Raw genomic sequence first — 26,564 nt, 5'->3', positions numbered from 1 at the left:
CTGCAGGCCCTCAGGCAGTAGGGGCAAGGAGCAGTCCAAAGGGCAAGGGAAGAGCCCTGGGAGCAGGTGGTTTGCTCCTGAAGATTTGCTGTAAAAAAACGGAAGGGGAACAGGTCTCTCCTAACATATTTCCTGGTGTTTCTCTTCCCCTCATTCATACACCCCCTGGCCCAGGGGACAAAGCTGAAGTTGCATTACAAGATGTCTCAATACAACATGGAAGGCCTAGGAAAACTCCCAGTCTTTATTTGAGGGGCTCACTCCAGCCTCTGGGCCATGGCTGTCTTTACACCTGCTAAACCCTCTTCATAACCCTGCAACTATAGTGTGTATGAATGGGGGGGGGGGGGTGCTTCCTGCTTAAGTCCCAGACACTGCCAGTGGCTGCCTCCAGGCCTTCAGGCCCAGCTCCCTCCCCTGGGGTTCCCTCCTTGAGAACTTCCAGGCAGCCTGCTCAACATCAAGCTAGGGGCCCAGGAGCTTGGACAGACTGCATTCCTGGGTGAAGGGTAGAGGAGAGGAGGGCTGCACAGAGCCCCCCTCCTCCCCTTCCAGCACAGACTCCATGTTGCCCAGCCTGAAACTCTCTCTAGCCTACTGAAGATGGCCAATGTAATGCCAACAAAACCCTTGGCAAAGTTAGCAGAGCCAGGGACCTAGGGGCCTCTCTTGAGGATGATGCCATCTCTGCCTTGGAGCTATTCCATTGCTAGTGGGACCTAAGGACTCAGCATTGACGAGGGGCCCACGGTGGGCACTAAGAGGTCTGTGGAGTGAGGCCACCAGGCACAGAGGGGATGCGGGCAGAGGACTGGGGAAGCCCTTGTCGTAACTCAGCACCACACTTCTGCAGGCAGCTCAATCTCCCAAGAGTCTCTAGAGAGGGCTTAGGGACTTCCAAAGAGAAATCTGCCTCAGCAGAATGGAAATCAGGCGGCAGTAGCGGAAGATGAGAGTGTTGGGGAGGAGCCGCGAGGGGGGCCTCCGCTGAAGCTGGGGATTCAGGTAGTCCCTCCAACCGAATCCACCCCCATCCCCCAGCCTGGTTTCGGGAAGCTCTCAGAATGAATATTTAATAGCTCAGCGCTGGGCCTGATTGAATTTTAATGCGGGCGACCCGAGCCCGGAGCCCGAGTCCAGGCAATTAGTCAGGAGCCATTAACGCTGACGGAGCTGATTTATGGGCGGGACCAGGCCCTGTGCGGGGGAGCCCGGGCTGCCCGAGGCCCCGGATTGGGCGGACAAAGTCTCCCGCGTCAGCCAATCCCTGCGGCTGTCTCGACTTGCTTTGCATCTCTTTTGCATAACACTCCCAAAGGGCCGACCTGGGCGGTGGCCCAGGAGAAAACCCGGGGGTGGGTGGATAATAGGGGGTGTCCGGCTGAGACCGGGATCCAAGCTTCGCCTTCCTCTCGGCCTGACCACAGGACATTTATGACTGGGAAAATGTCTATGTTTTGCACGTGGGATTCCATCGGACATTCCAGCTATTCAACAATCTCCTCCCCTTACCTCCCCCCCCCCCCCCCCCCCCCGCAAATCAGTAGAGCCCAGTTCTGGGGAAATTCCAAAGGAGGAGGAGAGGAGCAGAGACTCGGGCCGACCTGGGAACTCAGGGCAAAGTTGCTGGGTCTCAGGACCTAGCAAAGGGCTCTGCGGTTAATGGAGACAGGAGCCGTATTGAGCCCTCGCTATGTGCCGGGCACTGTGATTCCATGCCCTCCACCGCTCTCCCGGCTCCCCCACTTGTCCCCTCTCCCACTCCCCATTCGCCTCTCAGAGGAGTTGGGGTGGGGGGGGGCGGTGTTCTTCACTGATGGGGATGGGAGTTGCAGGCATTCAGGATGCTGGATTATGCCTCTGAGGGCTGGGAATGAATCCAAGGGACTCTTGGAGGAGACGCCCCCCTCCCTTCCCTGCCCCTCATCCCTCATGACCTGTGCGAATGAGCTGGGACTCAGCCTGGAGTGCTCTATTGAACTATGCCCGACCCCTTAAATCGTAGGTCAAGGATTTAGCTGGCCTGTCTGCTGCCACTCTGGCAGGTGGCCTCCTCCTCACCAGCCCCCACCTCTTTCAGAGCCCTCATCCACTAGAGATGTGGAGAGCGGGCATCCTTCCCTTACTGGACAAGCATCCCCATGGGTCCAGGCCTTATCTGAACTGGAGTGGTCTTTATTGAGGGTTGGGCAATGAAAGGGAGTGGATAGAGCTCTGGGCTGGGAGGCCAGCTCCTACAGGGAGGCTAGTGGAGAGGTTGGCAGGGAAAGGGGAGGCATTAGTCAAGGAAGGCTTCCTGGAAGAGGGAGGTCAGAGTAGGAAGGAAGGGAGGGACAGGGTCAAAGAAAAGGGGAGGAAATCCTCTGCAGGGAACACCCTGTTTGAGGCAGTAGAAGATGAAGTGTATGCTCAAAACTCTCCATACAGGACTGTAGCAGCAACTCAGCACGTTGCCTGTCTAGGCAGTGGAGACAAGACTTGAAAGGATGATGAAAATTATTATGACTATTAAAAAAAATTTTTTTTAACATTTATTCATTTTTGAGAGACAGAGCGTGAGTGGGGGAGGGGCAGAGAGCGAGGGAGACAGAATCCAGCAGCTCCAGGCTCCGAGCTGTCAGCACAGAGCCCAACGCGGGGCTCGAACTCGCGGGCCACGAGATCATGACCTGGGGTGATGTCTGACGCTTAACAGACTGAGCCACCCAGGAACCCTATTGTGGACAATTTAATAAGCACCTACTATGTACCAGCACAATGCTAAGCACTCGAAATATATTGTTTCAAACCACAAGAGACTCTTCACAATAGAGAACAAACTGAGGGTTGATGGAGGGAGGTGGGTAGGGGATGGGCTAGATGGGCACTAAGGAAGGCACTTGGGTGTTGAGCACTGGGTGTTGTATGTAAGTGATGAATCGCTGAATTCTACTCCTTTTTTAAAAAAAATGTTTATTTTTGAGAGAGAGAGGGAGCAGGCAAGCAGGGGAGGGGGAGGGGCAGAGAGAGAGGGAGAAAGGGGATCCAAAGTAGGCTCCACAATGTCAGCCCAAAGCCTGATGCGGGGCTTGAGCTCATGAACCGAACAGTGAGATCATGACCTGAGCCAAAGTCCAATATTTAGCTGACTGAGCCACCCAAGTGCCTGCCCCAAATGAATTCTACTCCTGAAACCAATATTGTACTGTATGTTAACTGAAATTTAAATAAAAAGTTATATATATAATATAATATAATATAATATAATATAATATAATATATATAGTTATATAATATAATATATATAATATATATTAAAAGATATGTGATATATATATATATATATATATATATATATATATATATATATATATTCCTTGACTAGTTTCATCTAATTCATCTAATCTTTATAGCAACCTAACGGAGAAAGTATTCTCAGAATTCCCATTTCACAGGTGAGGACACTGAGGAGCTTGGAGAGAGGCAGTAACTTGCCCCAAATCACATACTAGTTGGTGGCAGACCCCTTGTTCTGGTCCACTATTCCATGCTGCTCAACTTACACTCTTGGTTTCACTCTCCAAATGTACCCCTCCTCCCATGTTTCTTATGTCCCTTTACCAGCATCTTCCTGGTGCTCAGAACAGATTCTGCTCATAATCTCTGCCAAAAGCTTGAGAAACAATCCTGTCTATATTGTCACCCAAGCCTGAGTCCTGGTGTCATCAATAAATTATAGTCTTGAGATCTGTTTCCTAAAGGTTTCTGAATTCTGTTCCCTCCTCTCTGCTGACCTCTGCTTGGTTCAGGCCAGTTGAGGCAGGACAGGAGCCTTATGGAGCCCTTACTAGATGCCTGGCACTGTGCTGAGAGCTTTCCTGAGTGTTCTCTTAATTAATCTTCGCCAAAAGCTTGAGAGTCGGTCCTTTGATTGCTAGGGTCCCCATTTTCCAGATGGGGGTGGGGAAGGTCAGGGAAGGGTAGGAAGAAACCCCCAGCTGTACTGGGCTCTCTATGGTGGTGGGGCAAGGAGCAGACCCCATCGGATGAAACAGAGCCTCAAAGTCTCCTGCTCTTTTCAGCTGTTCCTCGGAGCCCACAGTTTCCCCGCGCTGGATCTAGGCCCTGACCTCTGAGTGCCTTTCCCTTCTTTTAACCAGAGGGATTAGGCTTCAAGTTACAGAAGACCCAACTTTAAAATACCCTAAACAGTAAGGACAATTGTTTATTATGTTACCAAACAAGAAGTCCCAAGGTGAGGCTGTTGATTAATTCAGTGACTCAACAATGTTATCAAAGGCTTGGTTCCTTCCTTCCTTCTGATTTGTTTGTTTCTTCTTCCTTTCTTTCTGTCTCTCACCAATTTGATTGAAATATAATTTACATGTGGCAGAATGCACACATTTTAAAAGTACAGTCTGGTGAGTGTTGATGAACGAACAGCTGGTAGCCACCATTCCAATCAAGATATAAAACACTGAGGGGCCACCTGACTGGCTCAGTCGAAAGGGCATGGGACTCATGATCCTGGGGTCATGAGTTCGAGCCCCACATTGGGTGTAGAGATTACTTAAATATGTAAAGCTTTAGAAAAAAGAAAAGAAAAAGAAAAAAGATATAGAACACTGGCATCATTCCAGAAAGTTCTCTAGTGTCTGTATGTGCAATCCCCCCCTCATCCCCTGCCACAGGTAACCACTGATTCAATTTCTACTTCAGGAGATCAGTTTTGCACATTCTAGGCCTTCCTGTGAATGGAATCATATTGTATATACTCTTGTGTCTGTCTTTTTTTGCTTCAGGCAATGTTTTTGAAATTCACCTGTTTTGTGGTCTGTATCAGTAGTTGATTTCTGTTGCCAGGCAGGATTCCATTCTGTGAGCATTCTGCTACATTGCTTTCTCATTTCTCTGCCACCCTTATCACGTTGTTTATGTCCTTGTACCCTGACTTCTCTTAAAGTCACAAGATGGCTGCTGCAGTTCTGGACATCACATGCAGACAATAACATTCAGAGGCGAAGAAAAACTGTTTTTCTCCTTCAGCCTCTGAAAAACCTTTCCAGAAGTCTCCTCACAAAAATCCCCTCGTGTGTCGTAGACCAAAATCATATTACATGTCCATCCTTAAGCCAAACACGGGCAGAAGGAATGGAATTCACACAGGTGTCTAAGACTAATCAAGATTCACCCCCTGGAGCTGGAGAGGGGCTCAGCCTCCCCTGAAGAACATGGCAGTCTACTCCCTGAGCAAAATCAAGGTTCTGTTCACAGTCAAGGAGGGCAATGGTTGTTGGTAAATAACTAATAGTGACTGCTTCATCTGCTTCTTCCTTATTAACAGAATTCAGATTTTGTTCAGGGATGCACCTCTCAAGGAACGTAACCCCGTGCCCACCCCGCAAATAAATACTACATCAATCTATGTCAATCCTAGTAATCCTGTGCCCCTGACCAGGGGTTAGTTTAAGCATGAAGACAGCGGGAGACTCTGCTTGTGGACACCTACCATCCATTCTCCTCTCTTCTTCCTTAGTAATAAAGAGTCAAATCTTATTTAAGTGACACAGTGCCCAGCTAAAAAACGTTTTTAGCTTTTCTTGCAGCTAGATGTGGCCATGTGACCAACTTCTGACCAATAAGATGTAAGTAGAAATGTTCTGTGGGATATCTGAGAAGGTTGCCTAAAGGAGCTGACTCTGTTGAGGAACAACCTTTTGTTCTTCTGCTTTTGCCCCTTCTGGTCTACAGTATGGATCTGATGGCTGGAACTCCAGCAGCCATTTGGGAACATGAGGCAAATCTGAGAATGAAATCCCAGGATATGGGTGGCACCTGAATTCCCGGTGACACTGAAACCATGGAGCCAGCACAACAGCACTGCATATCTTCAGACTTCTTTTATGAGAAAGAATAACCTTCAATATTATTTAAACTAGTCTTGAGTTTTGCTAACATATACAACTAAACCTAATCCTGACTCACATAGGCAGTAACAATTTCAGGTCAATGAGACAAGGGGGAAATCTTCTGAATGTCTCTGAGAAAGGTTTCTTTGCTCTTAAAAGGATACACCCGAGAGGAATCGTTAGGTCCACACGGGATGATTGCTACCGTACCTGCCATTTTGTGATTTGAGGGGAACCATCCAGAGACACAGCCTTTATGCTAAAGGTGTTAGATGTGAAGATGGAAGGAACTTGGGTCCCTGAAGAAGGTGTTGAGTCTGAATTAATCAGCTCTGGAGCTACCATTTCTCCTTATTATGTAAAATATCACATTTGATCAATTCTAAAATGCACATTTGGTCACGTTTTTAACATTTCTGAAATCATTAGGCATCTTTCGATCAATAGCATTTTATTTTTTTTTTATTAAATTTTTTTTTAAACGTTTGTATTTATTTTTGAGACAGAGAGAGACAGAGCATGAACAGGGGAGGGTCAGAGAGAGGGAGACACAGAATCTGAAACAGGCTCCAGGCTCTGAGCTGTCAGCACAGAGCCCGACGCGGGGCTCGAACTCACGGAGCGCGAGATCATGACCTGAGCCGAAGTCGGCCTCTTAACCGACTGAGCCACCCAGTCGCCCCTTGATCAATAGCATTTTAATCTGCTGTCAGCCAGACAGCCGTTGTGCTCAGCTGTCCTTCCTGGGCATGTGCAAATTTTGGTGACTTCCCTGATGTCCGGACAAGACAATGACAATCCTATGATGTTTTATTATTGTTTTATTATTCTTTTAATGTTTATTTATTTTTGAGACCAGGGGAGGGGCATAGAGCGAGAGGGAGACACAGAATCCAAAGCAGACTCCAGGCTCTGAGCTGTCAGCATAGAACCCGACGTGGGGCTTGAACTCACCAACTGTGAGATCATGACCTGAATCAAAGTCCCATGCTTGACTGACTGAGCCCCCCAGGTGCGCCAATCCTGTGATGTTTTAGTCCATAAGCCATTCAAGGACTTTTTGAGTCCTGAATGATACCTAGAAACTTTTATTGGGTATCTGACAAGATCATCTGCCAGCCATAAACACTTCTAGAATGGATGTCAGTGGCTTGGGAGGAAATCCTGGAGTGTGGTACTGGATGTGGTAGTCAATCTGCAAAATGGCCCCCCAACGATCCTCACCTCCTGCTACTCAAGCTCTTGTGTCGTTTCTTCCCACAGTGTTCTGGGCTGGTCTTTCTGACTAGGAGTATAGGGCAGAAATCACGCCATGTCTCTTCTGATATCAGCTTATAAAAAGGCTGTGGCTTCTGTATTGAATGCTTAATTGTGCTCTCTCTTGGATCACTTGTCAGTGAGGCCAGCTGCCATGTCATGAAGACAGTCAGGCAGCCTACTGAGGCCTATGTGGCGAGGAACTGTGGTATCCAGACAACACTCAGGTAGAAACTGAGATCTGCCATGTCAATGAGCTTGGAAGTGGATTCTCCAGCCCCACGGGACTGCAGTCCCCTGCCAATAGCCTGACTGCTAGCTCAGGAGAGACCCTGAGCCAGAACCTCCCGGCTAAACCACTCCCGGATTCCTGACCCACAGAAACTGTAAGGTAATAAATGTTTGTGGGCCGCGTGGGTGGCTCAGTCGGTTAAGCATCGGACTGTTGATCGCAGCTCAGGCCTTGATCTCAGGGCATGAGTCCAAGCCCCGTGTGGAGCCTACTTTAAAAAAAAAAAAGGAGGGGCGCCTGGGTGGCGCAGTCGGTTAGGCGTCCGACTTCAGCCAGGTCACGATCTCGCGGTCCGTGAGTTCGAGCCCCGCGTCAGGCTCTGGGTTGATGGCTCGGAGCCTGGAGCCTGTTTCCGATTCTGTGTCTCCCTCTCTCTCTGCCCCTCCCCCATTCATGCTCTGTCTCTCTCTGTCCCAAAAAAAAAAAAAAAAAGTTGAAAAAAAAAAAAAAGGAGGGGATAAATGTATGCTGCTTTTAGCTGCTAAGATTTGGGGTAATTTTTTACACAGCGAGAGATAATTAATCCAGTGGAGCAGTTTTAAAGAAATGCTGTGTCACCAAAACTTGTGACGGCCCAGATGATGAGTCCATATGTGTAAAAACACAGACACCAATAGCTCCAAGATGAAAAGTGATTCTAGGAAACAGGCTCGGGATGTGATAAAGTTTAAAGAAAACCTTAGCCAATCTATTTCACCTGTGTTTTCCTTGTTCTGTAGGCGCGAGAGTAATTTATGTTAAAAAATATATGTTTCTGGGGCGCCTGGGTGGCTCAGTCAGTTAAGCACCTGACTTTGGCTCAGGTCGTGATCTCACAGTTTGAGCCCCGCATTGGGCTCTCGGCTGTCAGCACAGAGCCTGCTTCAGATCCTCTGTCCCCCTCTCTCTGCCCCTCTCTCTGCCTCTACCCTGCTGGAGCTCTCTCTTTCAAAACTAAATAAGCATTAATATATATATTATATATATATATAAATCTAAAAGAGTTTTCTAAATAAATCTAAAATAAAAGCTCAAAGTGATAAGAAATCCTTGTGTCAGTTTAATTGGCAGTGTTTTTTCTTTCTAATGGTATTTTTATAAAGTAACAGTGCTTTTTTTTGTTTATGTATTTTGAGGGGGGGGGCAGGAGAGAACACAAGCGGGGTAGGGGCAGAGAGAGAGAGGGAGAATCCCAAGCAGGCTCCAAGCTGTCAGTGCAGAGCCCAACGCAGGACTGTATCCCACAAACTGTGAGATCATGACCTGAGCTGAAATCAAGAGTTGGTTGCTTAATGGACTGAGCCACCCAGGTACCCTCGGTAATGGTGCTTCTTAACATCAGTGGCATCTAAACTGGATGAAATGTGATCACACGTTTTCCTATTGCATAAACCACCGTGAGGGGAGTTTTCTGGTACTTGCAGCAAGGATTTGAATTCGCCAGAGTATAGGACTAGGGTTGAGGTGGTAAGAAGGAGGAAACAAGGATATGAGGGACACCAGAAGAAGGTTGAGTCAGGGTTTGTGGCAAACTGCTCAAAAATATGTACAGGAGAGGCACCTGGGTGGCTCAGTCGATTACCCATCTGACTCTTGATTCTGACTCAGGGCATGATCTCACAGTTCATGGGTTTGAGCCCTGCATCGGGCTCTGAGCTGACAGCACGGAGCCTGCTTGGATTTTCTGACTCCCTCTCTCTCTCTCTCTCTGCCCCTCCCCTGCTCACACTCTGTCTCTCTCTAAAAAATAAATAAATAAGCATAAAGAAAAATATGTACGGGAAACCCATGTTGCTCACTGCTCAAGCGTGTCACTCCTAAACCTCCAGTGCGTTATTAAAAGCCTGGAACCAATGTCACCCACGGCGCCTTAGCAATGGCTGGCTGCACTGGAAAGCCTGCATTTCCCAGACAAAAATGAAGAAATATGATCTGACAGGAGTTTTCCTGTATTTTAAATTTCATTTTCCCCCCAGAGCCTTTAGAGTTTTACAGCTTTAGGGCTCCTATAAAGGGAAATGGGCCTGTGGAAGAGAAATACTTCCCTGGGACATCAGTTGCCCCTCATCTCCCACAGGTGTGGCCAATTGTTGGGCAAATGTCCAGGGGCCCAAATCTAGACCGGACATGAGATCTAGACTGGGTTGGGGATCAGTCGGCGTCAGCATTAAGCCTGAATCATGATTCCACTTGTCTCACCAGCATTGTTTCATCCTTCCTCAAGAGAGCACCAGGAGGGAGTGGGTGTCAATCATCGACCCTCTTTACAGACTGGAAAGCTGTACCCAGTTCAGCTCACGGGGTAAAGGACAGGCCAGAATTTGAACTCAGGCCATCTGGCTCCAAAGCCAGTGCTCATCTTAGCCAATGCGTGAAGGCATTTTAGATCTGTGGGGAATTTGGCAACCAGGGAAGCCCAAGCCCCTGATTTTACAGTTGAGAAAACAGGGGCTTTCCAGAGAGCAGGACCTGCCCGAGATCCACCGGGAGGGGGTGGCGGGGCAGGCCTGATTAGGCTTGTGGATCTGAGCTGGTAAAAGGAGGGGGCGGGGCTGTAGGCACAGAAGTACTGCTGTCCCCACCCTGCCCCCAATACAAAGTGCCCCTTCGTTCCATTTTGGGAACGGGTGCAACTTGCTGGGGGCGGGTGGGGAGCGCTCGGAAAACCACCAGCCTTCTTCATTCTCGGGATTCCCGAAGCAGCCATTTTCGGGGGAAGGAATGTTCGTCCAGCAGCCCCCAGGGGCGGGGCCCCTTTCCGGGCACCAGACAAGCCTGCTTTGTGCTCTCCACCCAGGGCCCCTCCCAGGCCGGCTGTCACTAGCCAGGCTTTCTGAGCATCTTACAGGGAGGGCTTCCAGGCCAGGTCACTAAGGGATGAAGCGAGTAGGAAAGGCGTGGGCCTTGTGGGAAGCACTGAAAGGCCAGTCTGGGAAGACTGCAGGGAGGAGGTATGAGGTCTGAGGTCCACCCAGAGGTCTGGACTAGTGGCTCCTCAAAGTTAAAAATACGCATTCCTGGGGCGCCTGGGTGGCTCAGTCGGTTAAGTGCCCGACTTGGGCTCAGGTCACGATCTCACGGTTCATGGGTTCGAGCCCCACGTCGGGCTCTATGCTGACAGCTCAGAGCCTGGAGCCTGCTTTGGATTCTGTGTGTGTGTGTGTCTCTCTCTCGTCCTCCCCTGCTCGTGCTCTGTCTCTTTCTCTTTCAAAAATAAATGAACATTAAAAAAACTTTTTTTAGTAAGCATCCCTAGCTTCCCATTACTAGAAATTTATCCTAAACAGACATAAACAAAGGTGGATGTTGTAAGTCTGTTCATCAAGCTTTTATTTGTGAAAACAACAACAACAAAATCCCACAACAAAAGAAACTTGTTAATTCTTGCATGTCCACAGGATGGAATATTAAGCTGTCATTAAAAATTATGTGGTATAGGGGCACCTGGCTGTCACGTGCAACATGTGACTCATGATCTTGGGGTTGTAAATTAAAGCCCCACACTGGGTGGAGAGATTACTTAAAATAAAATCTTTAAGGGGCACCTGGCTGGCTCACTGGGTTGAACATCTAACTCTTGATTTTGGCTCAGGTCATGGTTGTGGGATGGCCGCACTCTGTGCTGACAGCATTGAGCCTGCTTGGGATTCTCTCTCTCTCTCAATCTCTCTCTCTTTCTCAAAATAAATTAATCAACATTAAAAAAAAAAAATTAAAAATAGAAGTAAAAAAAATAGAAGTTAAAAAATTACGTGTAATAAATTTATTTATAGATAGGAACAGATATTCAAAATATTTGTCTATTGAGAAAAGCAGATTACAAAATAGTGTAGAGACCTGTCTATATATACATATATTGGTATCTAGAATAATATCTGAACTGCTCCAGAGTCTAACCAGTGGTTATCTCTGGGTTGTGGGATTAAGGGTATATGCTTTTTTTTAATTAAAAAAAAAAAAAAGTTTGTTTATTTATTTATTTTTGAGAGACAGCGCGAGTGGCGGAGGGGCAGAGAGCCAGGACAGGATCCGAAGCGAAGCAGGCTCCAGGATGACAGTACAGAGCTCGATGCAAGGATTGAACTCACAAACTTTGAGATCATGACCTGAACCAAAGTCAGCCGCTTAGGTTTAACCCACTGAGCCACCCAGGCTCCCCCTATTTGATTTTTTAAAAAACTTTTTGTTTTGTGCTTTTCTCCGTATGTTCTAATTTTTGTGAAAAGGTGTTTCAGTTGTGTAACACAAGCGTGGATGCGTGTGTGTGTGTGCGGACCACCGCTGCCTGCTGCTCTGGACTGGGCGTCCCCCACCAGAGAAGTTTCTGCAACATGGCTCCTGCCCTCCGAGGAGGGGGCAGAGACAGCTGTGGAAGCATCAGAACGAGAGCCGGAGCGCCAGACAGGCAACGTTTAAGCCTAATGACAATGGCAACCGCTCACCGAGCACCGCACAAAGTGCTTCTAACACACATTATCTTATTTGAATCCCACCACAACCCTCCCAGGTCGCATCATCCCGCTTTTACAGGCGAGGAGACAGGCTCCGGAAGGTGAAGTGGCCCCCCCTAGGGGCGGGAAAGTGGGGAGCCGCGTTTCGAGCCAAAGTCTCTGGTCTTCCGCCACCTTACCCCACCGCGCTCCCCTCGTGTCCATCCCGGCATCTTGCCTCTATTCGTCCACTGTCCTTCTCCTCCACTGACTGTGACTCTGTCTTGGTAGCACTGGGGTTTTGTTCAAGGTCTCTCTTCCCAGAACTTAGGGTCCTTAGGCATCGGTACCCGCTCTCGAATGAATGAATGAACATCCAACCGGGCTGAAGAAGGTCATCCATGAGCCTGTTCTTTGCCGCCCCTTGTTTTTTTTTTTTTTTTTTTTTTTAATTTAAATCCAAGTTAGTTAACAGATAGTGTAATACGTAGCCTGTGTCTTTGGATACTTGTATTGTCTGCCTTTATTTCCCTTTGGTTCTTTAATATTAGCAAAGCCTTTTGGAAAATGGCTGACAGCAAGGGTTGTCGTGGGAACAGCTCTCTGTCTGGATCTGAACCAAAACTTTAAAAAAGGCAGAAACGCTCCCACTCCTTGTGACACACACAAGAGAAACTGGAGGCAGCCACCCTGGAGGCTGACTGATGGTGGCAGAGGAGGGGCCCTTGGTCAGCTTTCCTCCCTGCCTCGGGGAAAGGTTTGTATTGAGGACCAGTGCTTGGAAAGGATGGGGATTCCACACACTGAGCCACACTGAGCACACACCCTCCTGGACCCTGGACCCCAGAACCGTAGAGATGGAGAGTTCAAGGGATGGGCCAATCAAGGAAGGCATCCTGGAGGAGAGAACCAGGAGGTTTAGGAAGGGGAGGAGGCCAGGACAGAGGGGAGAAGAGCAGGGGACATGCCTGGGCAGTTAGTTGGGCGCTGGGTGATTTAAGTACAACCAGATGTGCTGGGAGTCTCCTGTCAGGCCCAGCCCCAGTGAGGGCAGGCAGAGTGGGGGTGGGGAGACCTCTGAGCCACTTGGATTTCCACTTCCCCATTCTGCCCTGGGTTTGTAAGCTTTAGGGAAAGGAGAAACCCAGTGGGAGTCCAGAGGAGATGGCACGTGAAAGATTGAGCCAGTCAGGCCTGGATTAGTCTTCTGCCTTTGAAGAAGGAGGGAAGGGCTCCTCTAGGAAGCAGGGTATTGGCTCAACTCCTGGAACCTAGGAAAAAGGATTGGGAGAGCTCTGGGGTAGGGGCTATCAGCTCTCCTGGGGGTGGGGGATAGCTAGGGAAGGCTTTACAGAAGAAGGAATATCTGAGTTGGGTTTTGAAGGATGAATAGGATCTCCCCAGGCATAATAGGGGAAAAGATAACTCCAGCGAGAGAGACTCGGGTATTAAATTGGTGTGGATTCTTAGTGAAAGGTTCTGCAAGGCTGTATTATAAAGGTAAATGGGGAGATGATGGTTCAGCTTGGGGTGCTGGCCCAAAGTCTGTGCTGCGGGGGGGGGGGGGGGGGGGATGCTTCTGTTCACAAAACAAATGGTAGAGCCAGATATGTGATGAGGATTTAGAAGTGGCCACCAGGATCCCCAAGAGTTGGGCCCCTAAGGGAAAGGAGGGGATCGATGGCCAGCTCCTCCTCCTAAGTCTTGTGTGGTCGGGCACAGAGCTGTGTCTGCCCAGGACAGTTTTTCTGGTTCTTATGGAGGCTCTTTAAGAGCCCCTGGCCAGGGGTGCCTGGCTGGCTGAGTCGGTAAAGCGTGTGACTCTTGATCTCAGGGTTGTGAGTTCAAGTCCCACCTTGGGTGTAGAGATTACTGAAAAGAAAAAAAAAAAAAAAGCACCCCTGGCTGTGGCTGTGGTGGGGATTGGCCCCGGACTCACCGGGAAGGTAAATCTGGTATGAGCGCACAGAGAGTAAGGGGCTGGAGCAGCATTGAGGAGGCACTGAGAGATGAATCTTAAAAGCCAAGGGGCTAGAAAGAGAAGATCTGGGGCCCCACAAAGTGGGGGGGAGCAGCCCCAGCCCTAGCTAGCAGGCAGCACTAAATGAGCTGGGTGTGGTGTTTCTGGGCGCACCCCAATCCCCCAGCCCCAGGACGCACTTCCTTCCTTTCCAGCTTCTTAATGATTCCTGAGTGGCCCATGCAGAGGACCACAAAGAGAGCTCTCTCCGCCCTTTCCTCTTCCTCTCTTCCATTTCTTTCTCCCTTCCTCCCCCCCACCCCCATCCTTCCCCGGGGCCCTTTTCTTTCCTTCCTCCCCACCCCACCTGCTCCTCCCTCCCTCCCTCTTGGCTTTCCTCTAACTCTCCTCTCTCTCTTTGAAACTCTCAACGCTGGTTCTCCCGGGTCAGCTGGGTTAGTGTCCTTCATGTTTTCAGAAAGGCCTTGTTACAAGTCTGGACCCCGATGATCACACACTCGCACACGCCCTATGCATATACACATGCTCCGTATACACACACCCAAACATAGCACCTGCCTTCCCTGGGAGTGGGGTTGGGGGGAGGGGGGTGGGATTCTCCACTTTGAATGTGATACCAGCAAAAGGACTAGGAAAGAATGGAGGGCCCTCTGCAGAAGACAAGCATTACTGCCATCATCACCACTATTATTATCCAATCCACTGCTGCGCACTTGACCTACCCCTGAGCTGATCACAAGACCAGCCTGACTCCTGTCCGCAGCAGGGGGCTCTCAAGGGCACAGATCCCTTGACTAGGGACAGTCAGGAGAGGGGTGAGCAGAGAGTCCTCAGAGATTAGACCCCCAGCACCCTGCCCAGGAGAGCAGAGGCAGAGACATGATGAAGGGCCATTTGCTAGGATTGAGTATTTGTCAGCCCAGGAGGCTGGATGATGTATTAACAGGACTTTAATGAGCTTGGGAGGGGGAGCCACACTTCATTGCCTGAGCACTGGTGCAGGATGGGGGGCAGAGGGGTGAAGAGGCCAGCCGCACCCCCAACTGCTAACTAACCCCCTTAATGTGACCCATGCTAGTTTGCTCATCGGAAATAACTCAGCACCTCCAAGATGCGGAACACTCCCTCCTGGAGGCCAGTGAAGGCCTTCTCAGCATGCTGGCCAGTCCTACTATCTTACTGGGAAGGACTTCCCTAGGTCTAACCCTGTCCTTCCTACTAGCACTGGAGGGTTCTGGGGGAAGAGGGAGAACTGAACACTTGCTCCAGGGGAGCGCATTATCAGTTCTTTCCTCTGGCCTTACTACTGTCATCCGCCCCCACCCTGAAGCCTGGTGGAGAATGGCCCCCAGTGACACCCAGCCACAGTGCCCTGGCAATGCCAGGCTTGGCCTCCCGGCACTAGTCCTGCTGGTTGAGATCGCTCAGCTCCTGTGGACATTGGCTTCTCTCTTAACTCTTGCCTCTGACCCTTGGGGAACAGGACAGGTGGGGTGGAAATTCTACAGTGGATTCTAGATCCAGTTTTGCTGTGTGACCCCAAGAATGTCACTTCTCCAGGCTTCAGATGCTCCATCAGTAAAGAAACACCCAACGAGTTTCTTCCACCTCTGTTACCCTGGGATTGTCCCTTCAGCAGGGAGTTGAGCCCCCCCTAGGGTGGTGGCTGTGGCTCCCTTTATCCTGCTGGTCTGATTCTGAAGCCAGGGCTGCCCCAGCATAGTGAGCCTTGACACATCTGTCCTTGGTGCCAGGCTGTGGTCCTGGGGGTGTGAAGTGGAGAGGAGGAGAGGATTCTGGGAGTGGAGAAGTTCCTCATCTTGGTGAGTTCCAGAACCTGCTTGGGTGCTAGTCTTGCCTCCACATGCGGGACACTGAGTACTCAGTATCTCCCCCAGGAAACGTATCCTGACCCTCCAATCTAAGCCCAGCTCCATCTCAGACAACCTCCTTGGGCGCTTTCGCTGCAGCCTCCCTTTTCCACCTGGACCAGCGCTAAAGCCCTGAGCCTGGGCCGGTAGAATCCTGGCCACCCTTGGACCAGGAGCTCCACGGGGACAGGGATGTGCCTCGGAGACTCTTCTCAGGTGTCTCCAGCGTCTAGCTCAAAGCTTGGCGCAGAGTCGGCGCACCCAGCCCTGAACGCCTTAGGCTACCTCTCCGCGGACCACAGGTCTGGAATCCATCCTCCCTCTTCGCCTTCCACCATTCAGCCTGCTTGGCCCAGCGTGAATGCCGCCTCCTTGGGGAAGCCCTCCAGTGAGCCCAGCCTTTTAGAACTCACACCCTCCCCTCCGCTGTCTAGGTCTAGGGCTTAACCACGGCCGCCACTCGGAGAGGCGGACTTGCGCGGCTGTGTGTGTCCCACCCTCTGCATCCTGGGCTGGGGCGGTCTCCTAAGCAGTAGGAGCTCAGTTCACCTGGGGGCGGGAGGATGAGAGCATGAGTCAACAAGGCTTTGGCCAAGGGGCTTAAGGCTGTACTGCGCGAGGGGGTCTAGGGAGGCAAGCTGACGGGGCGGGCCGGGCTGGCTGCCTTCCCCTTTAGCTGCCTTCCCCTTTGCCCTTCGACCCAGGAAGCCTCTCACACCCGGCGGACACGCTCGGTGGCCCCCACTCAATCCCGGCCTCCCCCCTCGGGGGACCGCTCCGCCACCCTCACCGGCCTGCCCGGCCTCCACCCCCACCCCAACTTCCCGCTCGACGGCCCGGGAGAGGCCGGGGCGCGCCGGAGAGTGGCGCAAGGACACTATCCACACCAAGGGTCATTTGCTCTTTTCTCCCCCTCTGTGGCTAATTTATTTTAGAGCTAGGGGAGGGAGGGGGCGGGGCCAAGCCGGGAGGGTTGAGAGGAGGGGCCGGGCGAGCCCAGGGGAGGTGGGGGCGGGGCGGGGGCGAGTTGGGGGAGGGCGGAGAAGGAGCCCGGGGTGGAGAGGGCCAGAGAAGGGGCGGGAGTTGGGGGGAAGGGAGGGGCATTAGGGGAGGGAGGAGCAGGGAAAGGGGAGGGGAGCAAAGGCCTGCGAGGGAGGGCGCTGGGGGCGGGCGAGGGGAGGCGGGGGTGGGGGTGGGGGTCCTGCCTGCGGGGGGAGCCGGGGCGGCCCCTTGTCCGGCCACCCCCACTGCCCAGTCCCGCTCCCGGCCGCGGCGGCCGCAGCAGCCGCAGCAGTAGCGGCTCCAGGATGGTGAGCGCCGCTGCCCCCCAGCCCCGGCCTGTCGCCCCCGGCCCGCGCCCCGGCCCCGGGGCCGGACGCCCCCCCAGGCCGCGCACACTCACCTAGGACCCGGCCGGGATGCCGAGGTACGGGGCCGCGGGCCCGGGCGGGGGCAGACACGGGAGCGCGCGGGCGGGCCGGGGTCAGGGGGTGGTGACCGTTCGGTCGGGGTGTCCGGAGCTTTGTCCGCGGGCGCGGGGCAGTGTGAGGGCCAGAGAGGGCGGGGGCTGCGGGGCGCGGGGTTCAACTAGGCGAGGGTCGAAGGGCAAGGCCAGCCAGAGACCCGGGCGGGTGCGTGGGAGCCGAGGGTCACTTCCCGGGGGGAGGGGGAGGGCCGACAAGGGGGCTCTCGTCTCCGCCGCCGACGGGCACCCTCTTCGCCGCCCCCTTTGGTGCGCAGGCTGCAGCAATAGCGAGCGTCCGGCTCTGGGGGGAGCCTGCGGGATTGGGGGGTGGGGAGCCAGGATCTGCGGGTTCGGGTCCCCGAAGGATCCTGTGTCCGGAGCCCGAGGGCCGGCCCGCAGGCCCCTCCCACTCCGTCAGGTCTTTGTCCAGCGGCCCCTGTGTGTGTGGGAGGGGGTGGGGGCTGGGTTCCTGGCCCGGAGATTCCCCAGCATCGTGACGGGGCAGTGACAGGAGACCGAGGCCACTTAGGGCCCTGCGCCCCTAACGCCCACCCCCTTCCTTTCTTTTCTTCTGGCCGGGGAGAGCATAGCCCCATCTCAGAGTCAGGGCGTTGCAAAAAGCTGCACTTACCTTCTTCACCCGTGGGCTACTGGCTACAAGGGGGACCCTCTGAGCTCTCGGCTCTCTAGAGAGCCCCCCTTAAACTTGCCCACTCCAGGAGCCCTCTCGGTCTGCACAGAGCTTCCCTTGCTGGGAACCCACTCTGTCGAGGGACCTCCGCAGAAAGATGGGCACACAGTAGGTGCTTACCAAATGTGGCCCCCCCCCCCCCCCTTCCCCAGCGCCGCGGTCCCGGAGCGGCTCCAAGGGCGGAGGAGGCCTGGGAAGGGTCTGCGCGGGGAGCGAGCGAGCGGCCTGGAGCCTGCGCCCAGCGGCGGCCTGGAGCGCAGGGGTGGGTGGACGGGTGGGTGGGCTGTTAAAGGGACGGTCACTAAATCAGGATTAGGCCGTGGGGCTGTCAGGCTGCCTGGCCCTGTCTCCATGGATACCTAATTTGGAGGAGAATAGAGGACGGAAGAATGTTTGTGTTGTGGTCCGCACGGGCTGCCGCGGCTGAGCGGGCTCTTGCCCTGGGCCAGGCAGCGGGGAGCCGGGCTCTGGTTCCCAGCCCACTCTGGACTTCTGTAGGGGGGAGCTTCTCGGTTCTCGGGGCCCAGAGCCTTCCCTGTGGAGTCTTTAGAGTGGGAGGGATGGTGTCGGGGTCCAAAGCCCCCTGACCTGCACAGGGAGCCCCAGAACCTCCGGAATCCAGCCTGAATGCCGTGTGCACCCTCCTGGATACCGCCGCGCTGAGGTTCCCCTCCCCAGACCTCCTGGCCGGGAGCAACCGTCATTCTCCGCTGAGCTTTGGCCCCGGAGGACCCACGCGCTGGGCGGCTGGGTGCTGCGGCGCTGCCGGGACCCGGCCGCGGAGCGCGGACCCCGCGGCCACTGGGCAGCGGGCAGGGGGCGGGGCGCGACTTCCTGGGGTGGGCGAGAAAGGGGCGGGGCTTGCCGGCTGGCTGCGCTGGACGCGGTGACAGGCCTCGTAAATCCCCCTTTCCCATATTTAACACCATTTCATTTATTTCCACTTCAATCTATTGGTGTCCGCAGCAGCAACCCCAGTGAGGAGCGCCCCTCGCCCTGGCTGTAATACCTTCTGGGGGAAAGTCCTCTTGGGCCAAAGGGAATTTAGCTCTGTAGGGCGGTGGAGTTGCCCCTGGTGAGTCCCAGATAACCTAATTCCTCCGAGGGGGGCGGGGGGGGACCTCCATCTTCCCAGGAGAAGTGGGGACTGAGAGGCACAGGATGGAGTTTGGCCTCTGAGGCCCTTTTTGGATTTTCTGGCTGTGGTCTAAGAGTAGGTTGGGCTGAGGATCCCATGGGTGGATAATTCCAGCACACAGCGTGGAGCGGGGTAGGGGAGAGGGACCGGACCAGTGTGTGTGTTGTTCCAAGGGCCCTTTCCTGCCTTCCTCCTGGTCATCCATGGCCACAGCTTTTTATGGAGCAAGGGTCCCTTCCCCTCCCCTGCCTGGGCTGCAGCTTTATTGCTGAGATCTCAGACTCTCCACGCAATTTCACGCTTCTCTGCCTTTGCTCTTGCTGTTCCCTCAGCCAAATGCCTTCCCCATTGTCCCTGTCTCTCCACAACCTCCTCATTCTTCAAGGCCCAGCTCAGATGCCATACTTCCTCCCTGTAGCCTCCCCAGAGCCCCTAGCTCTTGTCACTTGCTCCTCCTGCCATGTTCTCCAAGCCCTGCACCTGTGCCTCCCTTCAGCTTTTGTGGCTGAGTCCACACTAGGCTTTGCCTTCTGGAGGATAGGGATGGGGCCCACACCTCCCTGCACCCTGCCCACGCCGGGCCTGGCACAGAGCCTGGCACCTTGTGGTTGCTCTGTGAATATCTGTCGGCTGAATACAACGGATTTTGTGAGGGCAGCCTGCAAAGCATGGAATCTGGCCACTCTGGCAAATAGCTTTGCACTCCTGGGTGGGTGGAGACCCCTGGGTGGGTCTCCTCCTCCTCCTCCTCCTCCTCATTGCTGACCCTCCCCCACCCCCCAAGTTGGGGAGGACTTTGCCCCTTCCTTTCCCCACAGACCAGCATTCTTTCCCTGCCATTATCATCCTGTTAAACAGAGAGGCCAGTCAGGATCCATATGGATCACATTAACAATTGCTTATTATCTGGGCCACGACTGCCCCCACTCTCCACCCCCAGCTCCTGCTGCTGCAGTTGTTGGGCCCTTAGGAGCCCAGCCTCCCTGCCTCCCCCTCCCCCCACCATCGGTCAGCCAGGGAGGGCAGGGGACAGGCTGGTCTCCCTCACCCTCCCCATGCCTTCTAGCAGAACTTCGCTTCTTCTTGACTTGGCTGGCAGTTAATGACTCCTTTCCCTGATTTAATGAAAACCAGGCTCCCCGTAGAAAGTGTGGCTCAGTAAATTTCCAGGACTGCAGCAGGGAGAGGTGGACCTAAGTTCCGGGTGCACCTGTGGTCCGCAGCACTGACAGCCCCCGCCTTCCAGTGGACAGAAGCTGTGGGTTGGGGCCAGCCACACTGGGCCGGCCATGGGGCCCTTGGCTGGCCCTGCTCCCTTCTGGGAGCTGGTAGGCTAGTGAGGGGGATCAAACCAGGAGAGACCTTGCATAGCCTTGGGTCCCAAGCCTTCTGCTGCAAAGAAGCAGGAAACCTGAGAGTTTCCCAGAGCTGCAGCAGAGACAGCCTTGAAGGATGGGGAGTGGGTTTCTGCTGAAATGCATATAGCCCGAGAGCACTAGGGATGGAAGAGGGTCTTCAAGATCGCCCAACAATTCTTCTGATTTACAGGCCCCTCAGAGGGATTGATGAAAGCTGTTCCCCCAAAATGCACCTTCAGTTGACCCTAGCCTTTGCATTCTGCCTCCAAGGGTTCTTGGGCCCTCTGAAGCCCATGGGGACCCTGCATGAAGACCTCCCTCTAGTCCAGTCCCCCTCTGATATGCAGAGGGCCAAGGTAGGCTGGCAGCCCAGGACTCCTGACCTCCACACTCAGCGCTGTCTTCATGGCCTTATTCCTGGGCCAAGGGACCAGGGTGGCGATTGAGGTGCTGGGCCAGCCTTCAACTGGGAACGGTTCACACTGCCTGTGTTGGGGTAAGGGCTGGTCGTGTCGTCTCTGAGTGTGTTGCCTGGAGAGAGGACGTTCAGGGTTTTTTTTTGGTTTGTTCTGTTTTGGAGTCTACTTGTCCCCAGGAACATGGTCGATTGGCAAGAAAGTCTAACTCTTTTCTGAGCATTTTTGTAAGTGTCTCGAGTCGTAATGAACACTTAAGTAGCACGTATTGAACACTCCATATCTCACCTGCGAAATGGTGCTCTCCTGAGTGTAATCATGAGGATTAAATGAGGCAACAGGCAGGAGCCGGGAGCCCCGAGTTCCAGTCTTGAATGACTGTGTGCTGCGAGGGCTGCTCAGGAATGCAGGTGACAGGGCTCAGGGCTGTCATTGCTGTCGATTACCCAGCCAAAGAGAGGGGACTGCATGGGAGCCACCAGGGTGCCTTGCTTTCTTTTCCTTTTGAGCTGAGGTGTTGGCAGGGTCGGCCTTTGCAATTCATCTTGGGGACTGGAGGTAGGGTGGGGTGTTCTCAGGGAATGGGAGAACGCGGCTCTGGTCACAGGCCAGTCTCCCACAGGGCTGTGACACTGACCCCATTTTATTTTTTTCAGTTTTAATTAAAAAAATTTTTTTTAAAGTAAGCTCTATGCCCATCGTGGGGCTGGAACTCACGAACTCAAGCTCAACAGTCGCATGCTCTACTGACTGAGCCAGCCAGGCACCCCAACCTGGCCCCGTTTAAAATGACTAATCATGGAGGCGCCTGGGTGGCTCAGTCGGTTAAGTGTCTGACTTCGGCTCAGGTCATGATCTCATGGTTCATGAGTTCAAGCCCCGCATCAGGCTCTGTGCTGACGGCTCAGAGCCTGGAGCCTGTTTCAGATTCTGTGCCTCCCTCTCTCTCTGCCCCTCCCCTGCTTCTACTCTGCCTCTTTATCTGTCTCTCAAAAATAAATAAACATTAAAAAAAAAAAAAAAAGACCAGTCATGACCTCCACCCTAGGGGCCAAGCCCTGGGCTGCAATGACCCCGGCACTAATTACGGATAATTGTCCTAGATGAGTCACTCTGTTTGGGTCTCAAATTCTCATCTGTAAAATGGGGATAAGGACACTAGTGAGTTCATAGGTGACAGAGGCCCTGATTTTAAATAGTGTGCCCTTTTGTCTCTGAAGTACATGCCTGCCTCTGGTGAGCTGCTCAGTAACTCAGAACCCAGGGACTCTGGAGAACCACCTCCCGTGTAGGTGCAAGGAGAAAGAGAGGGCATGTGTGTGAAAGTTCTGGGCCATCTTTGAAAGCTCCCTCCAAAGTCGAGTCAGAGCAGAGAGGGGGGGTCAGGAGGTGGGCGAGAGGAGAGGCAACTTGGCTACCTCAGGAATCTGGGAGGTGAAAGCACACCTTCCTTTATCTGCCCTCACGGCCCAGGCAGGCTCAGGCCACCTGGTTCCTAGCCCTGTGCTGGGATTAGTCGGGGATGGGTCAGGAGATGTGAGGACAAGGAGGCATTTTACCCTTAGTAACGCGGTGTTGAGCACTTGCCGTGTCCTGTGGTTCTGGGGATACCCCAGCCAGGCTCCAGAGGGGGCCCAGCCAGGGTTGGGATTCCTGGGCCCCTGAGACTTGCCGCACACTCACTGGGCAGCTAAGCACCAGGCCCTGAGCAGGGCAGATCTCCCATAATCTCCTTCGGCTTCCCACGTGGCCAGGGAGGACCAGAGGACAGTCCCCAGCCCTGGCATTGTTTGCTCTGCCCCAAGCACCTAGCAGGAAGCGTGGCCAGGCTCGTGGCCCCCTTGGCAAGGCCGTGTGCCAGGCCCCGGAGATGTTTGTCCGGGTAGCTCTTCACCAACATCCATGATTGTCTGATGCGGTCCCACTTTCTAACGTTTATTTATTTTTGAGACAGAGAGAGACAGAGCATGAACGGGGGAAGGTCAGAGAGAGGGAGACACAGAATCTGAAACAGGCTCCAGGCTCTGAGCTGTCAGCACAGAGCCCGACGCAGGGCTTGAACTCACAGACCTTGAGATCGTGACCTGAGCCGAAGTCGGCCGCTTAACCGACTGAGCCACCCAGGCGCCCCCGGTCCCACTTTCAAGGAGCTTACCGGACAGTTGGGCACCAGAGAAGAGGCAAAGAGACAGGCTGGGCTTTCAGGGACTGCGTTCCTGGTGCTTCCCTGTGCGGATGGGGGTCAGTGACTGCAGAGTGGTGCTGCTTAGGGCTGTGGAGGGAGCACCAGAGGGGCTGGAGAGGAGGGACTCGGGGAAGGGACCAGCTACCTGACCGCAGGGCTCTGCATCACCGGTGGCATCCAAAGGAGACTGAGTTTCCCCGGGGGAGGCTGTTCATAGGTGACAGAAGGTCCAACTCAGTGAGAATTAGGAGGAAGCTGGGAATGTCCCCCTGCAGCTGACTGGCCTATTTGGCCCGTGGACGCTCAAGAGGCTGGGGCTATCTGTCCTTTCTAGGCTAGTGAGGAAAGAAAGCTGGTGGGATTCAGGTTATACTGAAGAAAGACTCCCCGTCCCGCCCCATGCATCGTGCGTTCCACAGCTACCCGGTCTGCCAGTCGGTTTCTTTGGGGGCAGAGGGGCTCCCTGGAAACACTGGCCATGGGGGCACTCACCCCTTCCACCCAGCTCTGTAGACAGCATCCATCAGTGGCCTGACCCATACTCTTCTTTTTCCAGACTGACTGTGTCCTGTGTGGGGTGGCCATTCTTAGGTCATATCTTCCATACTGGAGGATGAAGGATATTCGGGGCCAGAGAACATAGGATCACCCAGTCTTTAAAGCTTAAGCTTTTTGGAGGTCACATGCCGCCCAGATGGACTCATGTTAAACCTGGTTGAGGGAAAGGGTGTTGGGGCCGGAGAGGGGGGTTCTATCCAGTCTTCTGGGCTGAGACTTGTGGTCTACGACCCCTGAGGAGTTCACGGGTAAAACCGTATTCTAATGTTATTAGTTCCTTTTGTAGCCTCGTGTATTTTTAATTTTTGTTAAAGTTTTTATTGCTTATCTTTATTTTAAAAATTTTATTTTTTCAGGGTGGAGTTTTAGGGATGTGAGCCCCTTGTTGAAAACGATGGACGCGCCTCGATGGGGTGGGGACGGCAGCTGGAGGGTGGGGGTGGGGTGGCCGGGAGTTCAGTCCCGTGGCTTGTTGGCTTTGGCCTATTAGATATGCAAGTGGGGAGGCCCCAGAAAACCTGCACAGAGGAAGGAGGAGCCCTTCAGCCTGCCCGGAGTGCCCCTCTCAGGACAGAGAGCCTCTCATGCTGAATGCCTCTATGGATGGGGAGCTCGTTCAGACAGCTAACACGAAGCCAAACCTCTTTCTTGGAGGGTTCGCCTCGTTCGAGGAGGGTGGGGAGAGGAGTGGCCGTGCACAGGCACACGGCCAGCCGCCTGACAGTCACAGTCGGTCAGGGATTTGGAGACACGGGTCCTCGGAATCTTTCTTTCCCGAGTAAACACTCCCCACCTCCCGCCGTGGCTGTCCTGCTCCTCTCTGATCACTCCCCTGAGGGCTGGGGGCTCAGACCTGCAAGGGTGCAGGGTCCCACGGGAACCGCTTTGGAATGTGCTGAGCTCTGGGGTCTGTGGCTGCGGATGGGGGCACCAAGGGAAGAGGGCTACAAGGGGGCAGGGGAGGTTGATGAGGATGGTGGGAACCAACTGATACCTCCATTTTCTTAGCTGTGAAATGGGAACATTAACAACTGCCTCTGGCAGGAGAGGCAGAGAAGCCTCTGGGCTGAAAAGCCCCCGTGGGTGTCACCACGCCCTAGCTTGGTGACTGAGCCGAGCGGACTGTGCCTCAGTTTCCTCCTCTATAACACGGGACTAATAGCTGTACCTGCTTCCCAGCGTCGTTCTGTGGATTCAGTGAACTACTCTGCAGAGGTCCCTTAGAACTGTGCTTGGAGAGTGCTAGGATCCCGTACAGGAGCAGACAGACAGAAGGAACTGTCGTGGTGGGTCAGTCTTTGCCTAGCACCCTCTCCCCGGTTTCTCTTTCCACCTCTGTTCCTGTGGCCTTGCGGGTATGGGGGGGCCACCCCCCTGAGGATGTAGCCCTGCCCACTCACGCCCAGGTAGCCCAGGTAGACCGGCCAGGCCGCATAGCTGGAGTTACTCAGCTCAGCACCCCCAGGGCTGGGAAGGGCCTACGAGGGGGGCAGGGGTGGCTACTGGGGAAGCCTGGGTGGGCGGCCTGGGCCTGCTTCCTTCCCTCTGCTCAGCCTGGTTCTGTGTCTCCCACCCACCCCCGTGCATGGTGGGGGGTGGGGGCGGCATATTTGGGGCCCTAAGAACGTAGGATCACACCCAGTCCTTAAAGCTTAAGGATCACACCCCCTTTTTGGAGGTCACATGCCACCCAAATTGACTCAAGTCAACTTTGGATCTTAAACCTGGCCGAGGGGAGGGGTGGTGGGTGGAGAGGGGGTTCTATCCGGTCTTTTGGTCTGAGACTTGTGGTTTTCGACCCCTGAGGAGTTCATGGATGAAACTGTATTCTAATGTTATTAATTCCTTTTGTAGCCTCATGTATTTTTTATTTTTATTGTGATTGTTACATTTTTTTATTTTTTATTTTTGTTTCTTAGTGTTTATTTATTTTGTGTGTGTGTGAGAGACAGAGTGCATGCAAACACAGATGTGGGGGAAGGGCAGAGAAAGAGGGAGAGAGACTCCAAGTGGGCTCCTGGGCTATAGGGGGGCAGGGGAGGGGGGCAGCTAAGATCTGCACTTGGTGTCAGTGCAGACCCCAGAGCCCAATGCAGCCCATGAACGGTGAGATCATGACCTGAGCCAAAATCAAGTCAGACACTCAACTGACTGAGCCACCCAGGTGCCCCTAAATTTTTTATTTTATTTTTTAAATGTTTCTTTTTTAATTTAATTTTATTATTATTATTTTTTTAATTTTAAATGTTTATTTTTTTGAGAGAGACAGAGTGCGAGCAGGGGAGGGGCAGAGAGAGTGAGACACAGAATCTGAATCAAGATCCAGGCTGTGAGCTGTGAGGCACAGAGCCCAACGTGAGGCTTGAACTCACGTACCGTGAGATCATGACCTGAGCTGAAGTCAGACACTTAACCAACCGAGCCAGCCAGGAGCCCCTACAATGTTTATTTTTGGGAAAGAGAAAGACAGAGTGCGAGTGGGGGAGGGGCAGAGAGAGAGGGAGACACAGAATGGGAAGCAGGCTCCAGGCTCTGAGCTGTCAGCACAGAGCCCGATGTGGGGCTCGAACTCACCAACTGTGAGATCATGACCTGAGCCGAAGTTGGATGCTTAACTAACTGAGCCACCCAGGCACGCTGAAAAAGTGGTTTTGAACAGACCACAGGTTTACCAGACGGCAAAAGGGGTGGATTACTGGGGTGCCTTGCTGGCACCGTTGGTAGAGCGTGCCGCTCTTTTTTTTTTTTTTTTTAATGTTTATTTATTTTGAGAGAGAGAGAGAGACAGAGGCCGTGAGCAGAGGAGGAACAGAGAGAGAGAGACACAGAATCTGAAGGCGACTCCAGGCTCTGAGCTGTCAGCACAGAGCCCGATGCAGGGTTCGAACTTGCAAATTGCAAGATCATGACTTGAGCCAAAGTTGGACACTTAACTGATTGAGCCAGCCAGGCACCCCGGAGCATGTGACTCCTGATCTTGGGGTCGTGAGTTCAAGCCCTACACTAGGCATAAAGCTTACTTAAAAACATTTTTTTTAGGGTCGCCTGGGTGGTT

The 26,564-nt window shown here is 53.2% G+C and overlaps 2 protein-coding genes across 2 annotated transcripts in view; one reads left to right on the top strand and one right to left on the bottom strand.

Annotated features, from left to right (window-relative positions):
- ANKRD33 (ankyrin repeat domain 33) overlaps nt 1-23,209 on the bottom strand; it is a 46,656-nt gene extending 23,447 nt beyond the window's left edge. Inside the window, exon 1 of the mRNA XM_060657578.3 lies at nt 17,101-23,209. The gene's annotated coding sequence lies outside the window, so the exon portion shown is untranslated. The remainder of the gene's footprint in view (nt 1-17,100) is intronic.
- The window catches only part of FIGNL2 (fidgetin like 2), a 30,477-nt gene continuing 20,762 nt past the window's right edge, over nt 16,850-26,564 (top strand). Inside the window, exon 1 of the mRNA XM_060657571.3 lies at nt 16,850-17,124. The gene's annotated coding sequence lies outside the window, so the exon portion shown is untranslated. The remainder of the gene's footprint in view (nt 17,125-26,564) is intronic.

The sequence above is a fragment of the Panthera onca genome, chromosome B4 (assembly GCF_046562875.1).
Source record: "Panthera onca isolate mPanOnc1 chromosome B4, mPanOnc1 haplotype 2, whole genome shotgun sequence".
Taxonomy (NCBI): Eukaryota; Metazoa; Chordata; class Mammalia; order Carnivora; family Felidae; genus Panthera; species Panthera onca.
Note: the sequence above shows the minus strand (reverse complement) of the source record. Positions and strands in the feature narration are given on the sequence as shown.